Source organism: Lissotriton helveticus, chromosome 3_1, assembly GCF_964261635.1.
Source record: "Lissotriton helveticus chromosome 3_1, aLisHel1.1, whole genome shotgun sequence".
Classification (NCBI taxonomy): domain Eukaryota; kingdom Metazoa; phylum Chordata; class Amphibia; order Caudata; family Salamandridae; genus Lissotriton; species Lissotriton helveticus.
The window spans coordinates 389,202,789-389,216,076 of NC_136061.1; the positions used below are offsets into that span (position 1 = coordinate 389,202,789).

The following is a 13,288-nucleotide window of genomic DNA, read 5'->3' on the forward strand; positions in this document are numbered from 1 at the left end:
TAGGGACCTACTGGGTCTACTCCTGTCTTCGTAGTACCACGCCATGCTTTTTCGCGATCTATGTGCCATCTCCTGATCTACGGTTTCATTATGCTCTGTTACAAGATCCCGAATCGCAGCCTGCTTCTCAGGGTCAGGTTGTCGTTCGTACTCACAATCCATTTTCAATATGTCAGCCACTAGCTTACCAATCCTATGACGTAAATCTTTTAGGACCCCGGCTTACGCGCCAATGCAGACTCATTGTATCATAACTTTAAATGCTTCTCACAGCTCTCCTGCACTGTCAACCGTGCCCTCATTCTCTCTGAAAAAGTTCCCTATTGCCCCGCCCACCGTTGATCTAATGACCTGATCAAGTCAGCAAGGTCTACTGTAGTCGCCAGGTGAATGGAGTTCTATTACAGGCAGGGACACACATCTCAAGCAGCACCGGGGAGTGATCAGAAAGTGTCTTTGCCAGATGTTTAACATCAGTCACCCACGTGCATGCGTTTTCTGATACTAACCAGTAGTCCAAGCGGTACCACGTGCCGTGCCTGTGGAAATGAAGGTGCTCTCCCTAGCCTCGGGGTGTCTCATGCGCCATACATCGTGTATATTCCCAGCCTCTATCAGTCCCCCCAGCACTTCAGTTGCTATTCTGTATCGTGAGGTCCCTCTACCTAGCCTGTCGACCTCTATATCCAGACAGGTATTAAAATCTACCCCCAAAGGAGCTCTCCAGACGGGAACTTAGGGATGCGCCGCCACACATCCACAAAGAACGAAAAGTCGTTAACATTCGGTCCATATACATTCAGGATTAATACGTCCACACCATCAAGCCTGCCATACACAAGGGCCATCCTGCCTTGGTCGTCCGTTTCTGTGCTGCATACTGTAAATGGGATCCCATTTTGACAAATATCATCACCCCACGGTAATAGGAGGAGTAGGAGGAAGCAACCCTGGTCCCAGCCCATCTCGTGCCTACGCTACTGTCAGACTGTGGAGTAAGATGCGTTTCCTGTAAAAAGGCCACCTGAACATCCAGCATGTCCAAGTAGGCCAATACTGTGCGAACTTTCTTGGGGTCATTTACACCTCGCACGTTCCATGTAAGAAATGTTAGATTACCTCCCATCCCGCATCAGCTCAGTCGTGGATACATGTCTGCAATGTGTGACCGTCGTGATGTTTGGTCTCTTAGTTCCAATACAACAATACAATAGGGCAGTGCCAAACCAAAATGCCTTCACCCATGCCCCCTTAACCCCCCTCCCACTTCAGCAACCCCAACACGCCGAAGCCATCCCCACCCTGTTGAAACAGCCCGCAACATTTGGTTTTAACTGTGTGCCTCTTATGGGGTACTCCCATGCAGGGCTACCAGAGAGCTACTGGCCTCCCACAGTGTAGGAGGTGGTGGATCCAGTCTAACTAACTATGCTAGAAAAAGAGAACATTCTCGGTGAAAATAAATTGCAGCCCAGATATTCATGTAACTTATGTCTGCCCCACTACCCCAGTCTGGTGGCAGTTAAGTCAGACTGATCAAAGGTATAAATTCAAACATAACACCGGCAGAGCACTGCTATATCATCCAATATTTAACAGTTTCATGTCCATCATTGTTCTTCCGTGTCAGATTCATTCAGAGCCTCTCGCCTCTGACGCTTCAGCCGCTTTGCATGCTCCATTGCCGCTTTCGGACTTGAGAAGATTTTGAAGTCTCCCCCTTGGCTCACTCGCAGTCGAGCTGGGTACAGCATTGTGTAGGGTACACCTTCCGACTGTAGAAATGTCTTTACTGGCCTAAACTATCGCCGTGCCGCCTGTACCGCCACTGTGAAATCCAGAAAAAAGGACAACACGGTCCCTTGATGCTTATATTCCCCTTTTTCCCTGGCCATCCTAAGGATTGTGTCCCGGTCTCTATAGTTGAGTAACCTGGCAATTATTGGGCAAGGTGGGGTGCCCGGTGCACGTCTCGCCGTCAGTGCACGGTGCACTCTTTCTATTACATGTTAGAGAAGCTGTCTGGGCCAAAGATGTCCCTGAGGAGGGTCTTGATGAATGTCTCCATCTTCCCCGTGTTGGTGGACTCGGGTAGGCCCGTGAATCTGACGTCGTTTCAACGTGACCGGGCCTCTAAATCCTCATTCTTTGCTTGTATGAGGGCTAGCACTTTCTCCATGATTAGAGTTTTGCACACAACCTCACTCAAGCCCTCCTCCACAGTGGCCACTCTTTGTTCCACCTCCCCCATTCTCGTGTTCTGCTTTTCGAATTGGGAATTCATGTGATCAAGTCTATTGTTGATGTAGGCCATGTTCCCTTTGATTGCCTGTAGACTCTTCCGCATGGCCAGTAGGGTCAGTTCTATCGTGGATGGGCCTTCCCCCTGTGTATCTGCTTCAGAGTCAGACGTCGCCTTTTGCGCCTTCCCAGATTTTCGCGCCTCAAACTTGAGGTGGGGCTGTGTCCTAGCCATCTTAACCATGTTTGCCCTAAAGTTATAGATACAGTCAGGGGCACTGTACAGGTGTCCGCTGCCAAGAGCAGCTTGCGTGAAAGGAAACTTCAATCAGATCAAGGGGTGTAGTTGTGCAGTCCAGGGGTGCTTAACAGTACAGAAGCAATGACATACGCGCACTTCAACTCCCCAATCGACCCCTTCTATTCTTTCCGACGTTATTTGCCACCAACTTGAGTTATTGAAGATGAATATGTGGAGCTTGTGGGCTACTGTTAGAGTGCTCTCAGCTTGTAAGTTCGTATTTCGTCCTCACTATGCGTTCCTCTCAGCACAGGTTTCAGTTCGGCTTCATGAAAAATAAATGACTCCACCAATAGGTCTGCCATACGGCCTCAGATCGCGCAGCCACTAACAGCGTCTCTCAAATGTTTACTTGTGCGCACTATCTCAGTATGTGGCCCTCGTAGTGGTGTCTTTCTCCTTTGCTCACAGACATCGAGCGGCCTATTCCCTTTGCCGCCTCGGAGTCTTCCCCTGCAGCGCTCCAGACCTGTATACAGTGGCCTGGCTAGGGCGGCTACAATTGCAGTCAGGCTGCTCCCCTCTGCCACGCAACCCTTGCTTTAGTTTTGTCCCTGCTATGCGTGCCGGAATCGGCCACGGCCCGCAGAGCCCCCCTTAGCCCCTAGGCCCACAAACGCAGCTGCCAGCCCGGGCCGCCCCACCTACTGCACCAACACCAGACGCCGCCAGCTATCCCGGGGTCCGCAGCTTCTCTCTCAGCCGCTCGTACGTTGCAGGCAATCTTCACCGGATCAGCGGCTTGTAGTCTGCCCGTTCCGCCGTCCGCAGGGTGCGCAGCCTATTCCTTTCTCCTCCCACAGCTTATCGCCCACACTTGTCGCAGCACTGTGTGAGTGGACCCAGAGTGGCCCGCAGATCCAGTTCCTCCCTATTTGGCGCCGAGGAATGAAATGGAGCCTATTCACTGCAGACTACCGGCCGTCGCCATCTTGGCCCAGTCACTCCGATATCAGTCTCCACCGACAACGCCGAATATAGGTGAGTTGGGCACCGCCAAAGGATTTTGTAGTATGCAGGGATGTTGCCTTTCACCAGTCCGTATATGTGAACACCGGGATGCCTCTTCACCTAGTGGATATTTGACGGATTGTTAGTCGGCCGGGCAGAGCGCACTAGGACGCAGCCATCTTGCCGTGCGCCCTATAGCGTCCCCAGGGTGTGAACTTTCTTACATACATATGACTAAGTGCATTGATATTGTTGCGGAGAGTAAAACAATTCATTGTCTTTGAAGTTACTACTGGTTCCATGTCACAGTTTGGGATGGACCTTGGTTATAGAATCATTTTCTCCACAAACATGTCACTATCTTTGAAGTACCCTTTCCTGTAACAGTAGTAAGTGTAACGCATTATCTGGTAGGAGCCGGGTCTAGCCGCAGATTCCTTACTTTAGAATCCTCCCACAGGCGCGAGACTGGATCAGGAATTCTTTTCCCCTAGTATGTTCGTGCATCGGCAGAGGGCATCATGCGACTCTGTATCAACATCGTCCACCGGATGTGATGTCGGCGGAGTCCTATAATTCCCCCGCTAACGCGCTGATGTCCGTTTCTTCCGTGACCATTTTACGCACTCAAAACGTAGAGCCACATATAGAAACTGCCTATTGAAACAGAGTGCTAAAATAAAAACACCCTTGTACAAATAATCATAACATTCTTAAATTTGGACATGAATTTCCATAATGAAATAATTCAGGATGTGAATTTCAATAATAATAGCATTGAGACAAAAGAGGACTTAGTTCGGAAAGCGGAGAGGATGGGAGGGTTGTTAAGGAATCTGCAGCTAGATCCTGTCTCTTCCAGATAATGCTTTACTAAAGGTAAGAAACTTGTTCATCTAATAGAGCCACCTAGCGCAGATTCCTTACGTTAGAATCAGCCAGAAAAGTCATAAAGACCTTGAAAGCATGGAAAGTTTGATACCCATGAAGTAGGGCAATTGTGCCAGATAACCCCATAATATAAAGCTATCAGTGCCCATAATTAGAATCAAACTGCGTGTTCAATACTTGCAAAGCACAGATCAGCAGGCCATGCCATGGAGCAGTACCTCTCCATAGAAAATTCTATCTGAACCAGACCTGCTCTGTAAAACACAGAGAAAGGTCCGTCACGTGTGGAAAGCATAACAAATACTCTATAAATAAGTCAAAGACAACACAAGATAACCTGAGTATGTGTAAAGTGCTCAATACCCCCAAAGTGTATGTTGGCGTTGAATATCAGATGTTTATTGGTACACATCTCAGTGGTACTCATTTATCGACCAAAGAAGGATGAAAGGCTGCGTGGTTGTATTTGACCAACAAGCAACCAGCAGCAAAAACAACTATTGGCATAGACCAGACTTTCCCTAGGAAAAATTACTAGAGATAATACCAATACCTCTAGGAGATCTCCAAGATATACATTGACAAAGGATCAAAATAAATAATCGTCCTATGTATTGACAAGAGAAAAGTATAACAGGTAGATATAAAAGAAAGCCAACTAATCAGTCAGACAATACTGACACAACAGTATGGAAACCATAGTGGGTATCATACCACGTAGAAAAGCAATAGCCATTCAAACATCACTGAAATGCAAGTTACCTGAGACATCATTTCAATAGTAGTATAAGTGGAAGTAGATATAGAGTACAAAAAAGAAACCTTGAAAGCTTTGCGGAAGCCAAGATCAGTATGTGACCTTACTTTATAAATAGAGACCCAACTACAGATGATTCAGAAAGGGTCTCTCGTATTTAGACCATCATTTAAAAAAAAGATTCATTAATAAAAAGAATCTGATGGACTTTGTATATTCCATCTAGAAACAACACTCTGCAAAGTGTGTACTCAAACTACAAGCAATTAGTCAGTCGAATGGTGAAAATAGTTGTCACCTAAAAGAACAACGAGCCTTAAATATAGAAAGAAGGGCATCCAATCGATCTATAAAATAAATATCAATGTGTACATGTCATCTAGGAATCACACTTCACTAAGTGTGAACCCAACTACAAGCACCTAGCTAGAAGATAAGAATTAAAACCATGTACAAAAAGTAGAGGCTATAAGGTAAACGCCTATTCCCTCTTACCTTCATCAAGAAGAAAATGTACACCAAAGAGGAAAATGTCTTTCAGAAAAGAAGGAAAATCTCTATTAATAACACAAGGCATTAATACACCCCAAAAGAGACACAAATATTAAGTCCTTTTAAATAAAAGGAAGGAAATAGACCGAGAGACTAAGTCCTCTGGAGACCTATAAAACATGACAAAAACCCAGTTGAACAGCAATTTTGTCCCAGGGACATGCACAACTATACTTACACGAAGGGGTTGCAGAGGAAGAGGTGTGGCGCCGCGGCCAGGGCGACTGACACTGGAATCTGGGGACCACGGTTCGATCCCCGGCTCCGGCGGCAGGTTAGCCCAGCACCATGTGACTCTGGGCAATAGCTCGCTTAATCTTCCCGACGGCCCCCAGCGCCTAGAGACCCTTACGGGTGATTGTGCGCTTTACAAATGTGGACTTTAGAGTCAATCAAATAGTAGTGGGTATAAGATAGAACCTGAAGAGCAAAACACAGTGTGTCGTAAAGCTTTGTTGAGGATGCTTAAAATCTTGCAAAAGTGGAGAACTTTCACAGTCTATTATCTGACTGGAAGACCTGTAGTTTACCAAGAGCAACAAGAGGATCATATAAATAAGCATAATGTGATCTTGAATGGCAGAGGAATAATCCGACATAGAGGGTGGAAATCTGCACCCTCAAAAGAGAGTTTAATAGTGCCGAAGCTGAGCAACCCCAGTTCAGCACATATATGTTGAGAAATGCTATGGTAGTATACAATATATACTCTACATAGAGTAAGGTGCATACCAGAAAGGCATCAACGCTTGAGCTCTTCTTCAGAGTAAAGCAAACTACAAAACTTATATATCAGGTATCAGTTAAAAAAATCAAACCGAGATAAACCGATAAAAAACTGTCATTGATAGAGCTGAAGGATTAAGCTACCTGTTCTGCACCCAGCAGAATAATCAAGAAAGCCACTTATCATGGAATACAACTTCTGCAATCCTAACTGACTGGGATTAAGGAACCGGAAAACACAGGAAAATACCGCAAGGTTATCTAAACAACCATAAACCCCTGCACTAAACAAACACTACACTGTTCGGAAACTGATGAAGTACTTATTGTAACCTAGTCTTGAAAAAACACTAAATTATACACCGGTCAGAAAGAAGAATCCAACCAAAGTTGTCAAAGACATTTTGGGTGGCTTATCACATCGACCAGCTCTGGAGCGCCTTTAAGCCAAATCCGCATGTTCACCAAATAAATTAACACCATCAAACAACATATATTTGAGACTTTCCTGTTCAAGCTCTGAAAACCCAGACTTGTGAAGCTATGCATGTCTGCGCAGTGCAACTGACAGAGCTATAGACCACGGAATCAGTGGTGTTCATACCACGTTTTATGGTGAATTTTGCTGCTTCCCCGCCATTTTACTCCACCTGCAGGAGCTCACTCCTGGCTTTCTCTGAAAGAGAAGTCAGCCGCTGCGCCACGGAGTCCTATAAAGCATGAGAAAATCTTCCCAAAACACATGCGCATTAAACAATCTCAATGCCAAACTGATGGAAGAGAATATATTCCTCCCACAATGTTCTAGCCATCTGGAATCCGATTTGGTAAAACCAAGGGAAGGGCACTAGGCTCTTTTGTGGTGAGATGTGGCAGGAGACAAAGTGAGTCCCCAGGGGTGGGTCGAATCCTCTGGCCCACAGCCTGATCAACAGGAGCTCCTGACACAGGTTTCGCCCAGGCGCCTTACAAAAGGTCAAACAGATACTCATTATAAGGGAGTAAAGGCTGCACTCCGGTCACACCTTGATGAAGAACATCCAACAAAGGGTCTGTGGACAGTTCCACTGAGGGAAGCTGGCAGTCCAGGAGACTACAACTCCACTCCTTAATACTTTAGCAAAAGAAGAACTTTCTTCTGTTGCCATACCATGTGGAGAAACTAAATCTGAAACCAGAGAGGACTCTAGTCCACTAGTCTCCACCAGTTCAGTCAGCCAATTTTCCAAAAGAGGTCGGACAGTATTGCCCAAATGGTTTGGATGCCCTATATTCCCTCCTTCACCTGTCAAACTGTGTATTCCCGTAGGAAAAACGGGAACAAGTTGAAAAGGCTAGGTGGACAGTTGCTCAAAGCAGACACTCCATCGGTGCCATTGCAGCGTCATATCGACGTATGGAAAGAGTAATGGGATCGCTGTCGACCGGCGTCATTGGATTACTCAACTCAATGCCAAAGATGTGAACCCAGAAGGGTTGTGCACTGAAGCTGCCTCAAATCCAACAACGGATTCAGAGGGACCAACTGTCACAAAGGGCGAACCTGCCGGTGAGAATCCAGTCAGGGCACCACCTGCCTCCTTGGGGCCAGAAAGTGCACGAGAGTGAGAGTGAGACCCAAAAACGTCATGCAGGGAAAAATATTATTCCCGCATTTTGGCTAGAGTAGCCCGGGCTACAATATTTTTAGGGAGGCGAGGGGTGGATTCCTGTGAATGCTCCGCAACCGAAGGTAGGGAGACTGCGTCAGATATGACATACGTGCCGACCGCTTGCACTTCGGAGCCTCCGCGATGTGGACGGAGGCAGCCCCTCACCTGAACGGCTCTTCGACCGGTCTCTGGACTTCACCGAGAACTGACGACGACATGGCTTTATAGATAAATGCACCACTAGAAGTTTCCTTTGATGCTCTCTCAACGTCTTTGGCCAAAAACGCTATCAGGAACCGCACTCCTTGGAGTCATGGTGTTCTCCAAGGCACCACAAACAGACTGTATGCGGGTCCGTGACTGAGATCTGTCTGTCACAAGATCCACAGAGTTTAAACCCAGATGACATCATGTTAGAAATGGGGTCTGTAGTTGGCAATGGTTTGCGCCTTTGTCCAAGTAGGGACCCTGCTTCAAGTCAGGGAGAGGGGGAACCACTCCTAAAATAACCCCTGCTCACCCCCTTGGTAGCTTGGCACGAGCAGACAGGCTTATCGCAGAGGCAGTGTGTAAAGCATTTGTGAACACATACAATAATACAGTGAAAACACTACAAATGGACACGACAACTGTTTAGAAAAATAAGTAATCTTTACTAGACTTAACACAAGACCAAATGACAAAAATCCACAATACAGTATCAAGACTATGACTTTAAAATGGTACAAAATAGCTTAGTTCAATGTAGATGGTAAATGCGATGCTTTACTCTCAAAGTACCTTGGATGCGTCACGCAAAACAAACAAAAGGGTTGCAGGGAAGGTGATGTGTCGGTTCCTTACTGCAGCGCAGGGGAGGTGATGCGTTGGTTCCTTACCGGAGAGGAGGTGATGAGTTGGTTTCTTACTGTGATCCGGTGCGATGTGACATGATGGCGCCTTGATGCGATGCGACAATCTGGTGCGATGCGACAAAATGGCATCTTTGATGCGATGTGACAACATGGGTGCGATACGTGCACGCCCAATGGGCATGCAGCGAAATGGCTGAACTTTAGACCGCGACAAGCTACTCTGGTGATGCAATGGCAACATCTGCGGTGGCGGCATGCTTCTACGGTGATTCAACGGCCAACAGCGGCGGCGGCACGCTTCTTCGGCGATATGGTGGCAACTGCTGCGGCGGTGACACGCTTCTTCCTCTTTGTGTTGCGCTTTGTAAATGTGAATTGATACTTGTATAGCGCACTACTCACCCGCAAGGGTCTCAAGGCGCTTGTACGAATACTGCTGTGGAACCCATCCTGGCTTTCCCTGTGAGGTGTCCACTCCTGGGCACCCCCAAGGTGGAGGCCAGGCATCCTTAGTGTTGTGGGGGCCATTGTGGAGATTAAGCAAGCTATTGCCCAGAGTTGCAGAGTGGGACTCCATGATTGGAATAGGCACCGAGGTGAGAATTATCAGGTCCGTGGAATTTTTGAGCCCAAGACCCGCCGAGGCGGGTAATTGAACCCTGGTCCCGGGCTAGACCTCTGCTGGGTCTGCCGCTCTAACCATTGAGCCACACTTCTCCTGGTTTCAGCAACCCGCAGTCTCTAGAGGTCCCGAAAACAACAGCAAGCACCTCTATGCAGGTAGAATTCCCAGCAAGGGAACTCGGGGAGAGCTGGTGGTGAAGTCTTTGTGTCCCTGAGACTTCAGAACAGGAGGCAAGCTCAGCTTCAAACCCTTGGAGATCTTCCTCAAGATCTTCCTCAAGATAGTAAAAGTACACACAAAGTTCCCTTTCTCCTTTCCTTGGCAATAAGTAACCACTGCAGGCCAACCTCAAACTTCAAACAGCATAGTGGCAATCTTCTCCTTTATCTTCCTTGGTTTCTCTCCTTGGCAGAGGGTTCATCTTGATTCCCAGAAGTAATCTGAAGTTCTGGGCCCCAATATTTATACTGCAAAATCATTTGTCCTCTGAAGGCAAAGAGTGTCTGTGCCCAGCCAAAACCAGTTCTGTCCTCCCTGGTGCAGCTTCCTGGCAGGAGTTGGAGAAAGCAGACTTGGCCCAGGTAGCTGAAAGGACATCTCCTCCCCCAATTCGCTATTCTATGAAGGCTCAGACAAGTGAAATGAAATCTCCTCCCCCTACTCTCTATTCAATTCAGCCCAGCCCTGACCCATCAGACTGCTGGAGCCAAGGCCCTCCCCAGTCCCCTGTCACTCACAACCCAGACATGGAATACACAAACCTAGCAGAGGCATGCTGGAGGTTAGGCAAGGCAAGAAAATACCTACTTTCTAAAAGTGGTATTTTCAAACACAGATTGTAAAAATCAACCTCACTAAAAGACGTATTTTAACATTCTGAGTTCAGGCATACTAAACGTGAATTTCAACCTTGTTCCCCGGGTCTGTTAAGATTATAAGATGTTATAATCAAACTGCCCATTCTGGCCTATGCGAACAGGTAGCCTTGCAATAGTGAAAAACGAAATTGGCTGTAATTCACTTCCAGGACATGCCACACACATCAGGGCATGTCCTACCTTTCACACACAATGCACCCTACCCACAGGGGTACCTTGGGCCTACCTTAGGGGTGACTAACAAGCAGAAAAGGGAAGGTTTAGGGACTGGCAAGTGGATGCACTTGCCAAGTTGACATGGCAGTCACAGACTGCACACAGGCTCTGCAATGGCAGGCCTGAGCCATATTTTACAAGCTGCTTCTGTGGGTGGCACAATCAGTGCTCTAAGCCCACCAGCGGTATCTGATTTACAGGCCCTGGGCACACATGGTGCACGGTACTAGGTTCTGACAAGTAAATCAAATAACCAATCATGGAGTCACTAATCCATTACAACAATTTACAATAGGGAGCACTTGCACTTTGGCACTGAATAGCAGTGGCAAAGTGCCCAAAGCATCTAGACCAGCAAAAATATAGGAGGTAACAGCTAAAAATGGAAGGGAGACGCACGCTAATGGTGCCTGGTCTAGCACATCACAAAAAAAGCACACTGTTTTCTTGACAAAACATTGAGATGGGCCAGAAAAATGGCCTCCTAATTCCTCCGGGTCTGGGTTGCAAGCCCAGAAAAGAAGAAACTGACTTCAGCGTGTCAGCGGCAGGATTATATGGACTCTGTTGACATTACATCCAGTGGACGATACAGAGTCACACGAAGCCCTCTGCCGACGATGGGTTGTACTGGGGGAAAGTATTTCCAGATCTAGTCTGCGGCTAGATGTCTCTATCAGATACCCCGCTACACAACAGTTCTCAGTGGCTCATGTGAAGTCTAGGAGGACAATGAGAGATTAGGAAGGAATTGGTCTAAGAGGTAAGAAATATTCAGCTCTTTTAATAACCTGCTTCCAGTCGCTTTGAGACCCCGGTAAAGCTAGAGAAACCACTTTGGATTATCCACTTGAAAGTTCCCCAAAAAAAGATAAGAACATCAGTCGTGCCACTATTAATATTCCTGATAGGTACAGAGAGGCAGGACTTTGAAGAAATAATCTCTCAGTACATTCACTGTCATTGATGTAGAAGCAGTCATTGTCAAGGTCTTTAATATCAATGCAGACCTCTGCCCAATCAGCGTGAATTCACGCAGTCCAGGCAAGGCATGATTGCCTCGGTCAAGAATATGAAAGTCTTGGCATGTTCTGAAAAATATATCGAAGTCAACCTGGTCTGCTCATTCAGCCCTGAAAAGAGGTATTTTTTATTTAACCCTTTAAGGAGCATAGTGGTGGAACAGGTCCACGGTTCAAAGCATACACTGAGAATATCCCTGGCTAAAAGGAAAACGATGCCTCCACCATGAGAAAGTTAAGGGTATAACCCACTCCACCTACAATAAAAAAAAAAAATTTAAAAACGTAGTTTATTGTTTTTTTACATGTCTCATACATAATCATGCAACCTGCCAATCAGCATGACAATCCAACCTCCGCCAAGGATCAACCCTCTGCCCCTTTTACGCTATATTGTACAATTATCGTGGAGTGATAGGGATTAAATATCAAAATCAAGTCCCAACAATCCCCATGTCCTCAACTCCCCCCCCAACTGGTGAGGTGACCCTCCCCCGCCAACCCCCCCACCCCCCTTATCATCGGTGTGCACTATTCCACGGATCTATTCTGTCTTGTGGGAACAGGAGTCTCTTCTCTTTCAGATTCTCGGTAAACCTGTTCTAGCTCGGGACCCCTACCAGTAGTGCAATCTCATCTCATTCATCCCCTGCCTGATAATCCTGTAACGCTTGTACTAATGTGTCCCATGTCATTTCCGCCTCCAGGGTCCTATCATTGTTCTGCCGTCTTGCCTGTTGGAATCTAAGTGTACTCTCACTATTTGCCCATTTTACAAACTCAACCCTCCATTGCTTGCTGCTCGGTCCCACTGTCGCCTTCCACGCCTCGTTAGTTCCCGTTTCGCCAGTAGTAGTTCCATCTACAATACATGGACAATCTTTTCTTTGTCAACGCATACCTCAAGTTCAAGTTCAAGTTCAGTCATTTGTATAGCGCGCTACTCACCCAGAGGGTCTCAAGGCGCTTGAGGGAGGGTGGGTGCATTACTTATCGAATAGCCAGGTTTTTAGCTGCTTTCTCAAGGAGAGGTGGTTCTGTGTAAGGCGGAGTTGAGTGGGGAGAGAATTCCAGGTCTTGGCCGCTAAGTAGGAGAATGATCTTCCTCCCATGGTGGATCTGTGGATGCGCGGGATTGCGGCGAGGGTTGACTGGCTGATCGTAGTTGGCGGGTGGGTGTGTAGAAGGACAGTCGTGTGTTGAGGCATTCGGGTCCTAGTTCGTAGAGGGCCTTGTGTGCGTGGGTGAGGAGACGGAACGTTATTCTCTTGTTGACGGGGAGCCAGTGGAGGTCTTTCAGGTGACCGAAAATGTGAGCTTGACGGGGGATGTCCAGTATGAGTCTGGCTGAGGCGTTTTGGATGCGTTGGAGTTTTTTCTGTAGTTTGGCTGTGGTTCCGGCGTAGAGGGTATTTCCATAATCCAGTCGGCTAGTGACCAGTGCGTGGGTGACTGTCTTTCTTGTTTCGGTGGGGATCCAACGGAAGATTTTTTTGAGCATGCGTAGGATGTTGAAGCATGAAGATGAGACGGCGTTGACTTGTCTGGTCATCGAGAGGGAGGAGTCTAGGATGAAGCCTAGGTTGCGTGCGTGATCTGTAGGTATGGGTGCTGTACCCAGG

The 13,288-nt window shown here is 47.2% G+C and overlaps 1 protein-coding gene across 4 annotated transcripts in view; it reads left to right on the plus strand.

Annotated features, from left to right (window-relative positions):
- Positions 1-13,288, plus strand: part of SMG6 (SMG6 nonsense mediated mRNA decay factor) — a 1,202,478-nt gene that overhangs the window by 1,171,604 nt on the left and 17,586 nt on the right. The gene's annotated exons all lie outside the window — the stretch shown is intronic.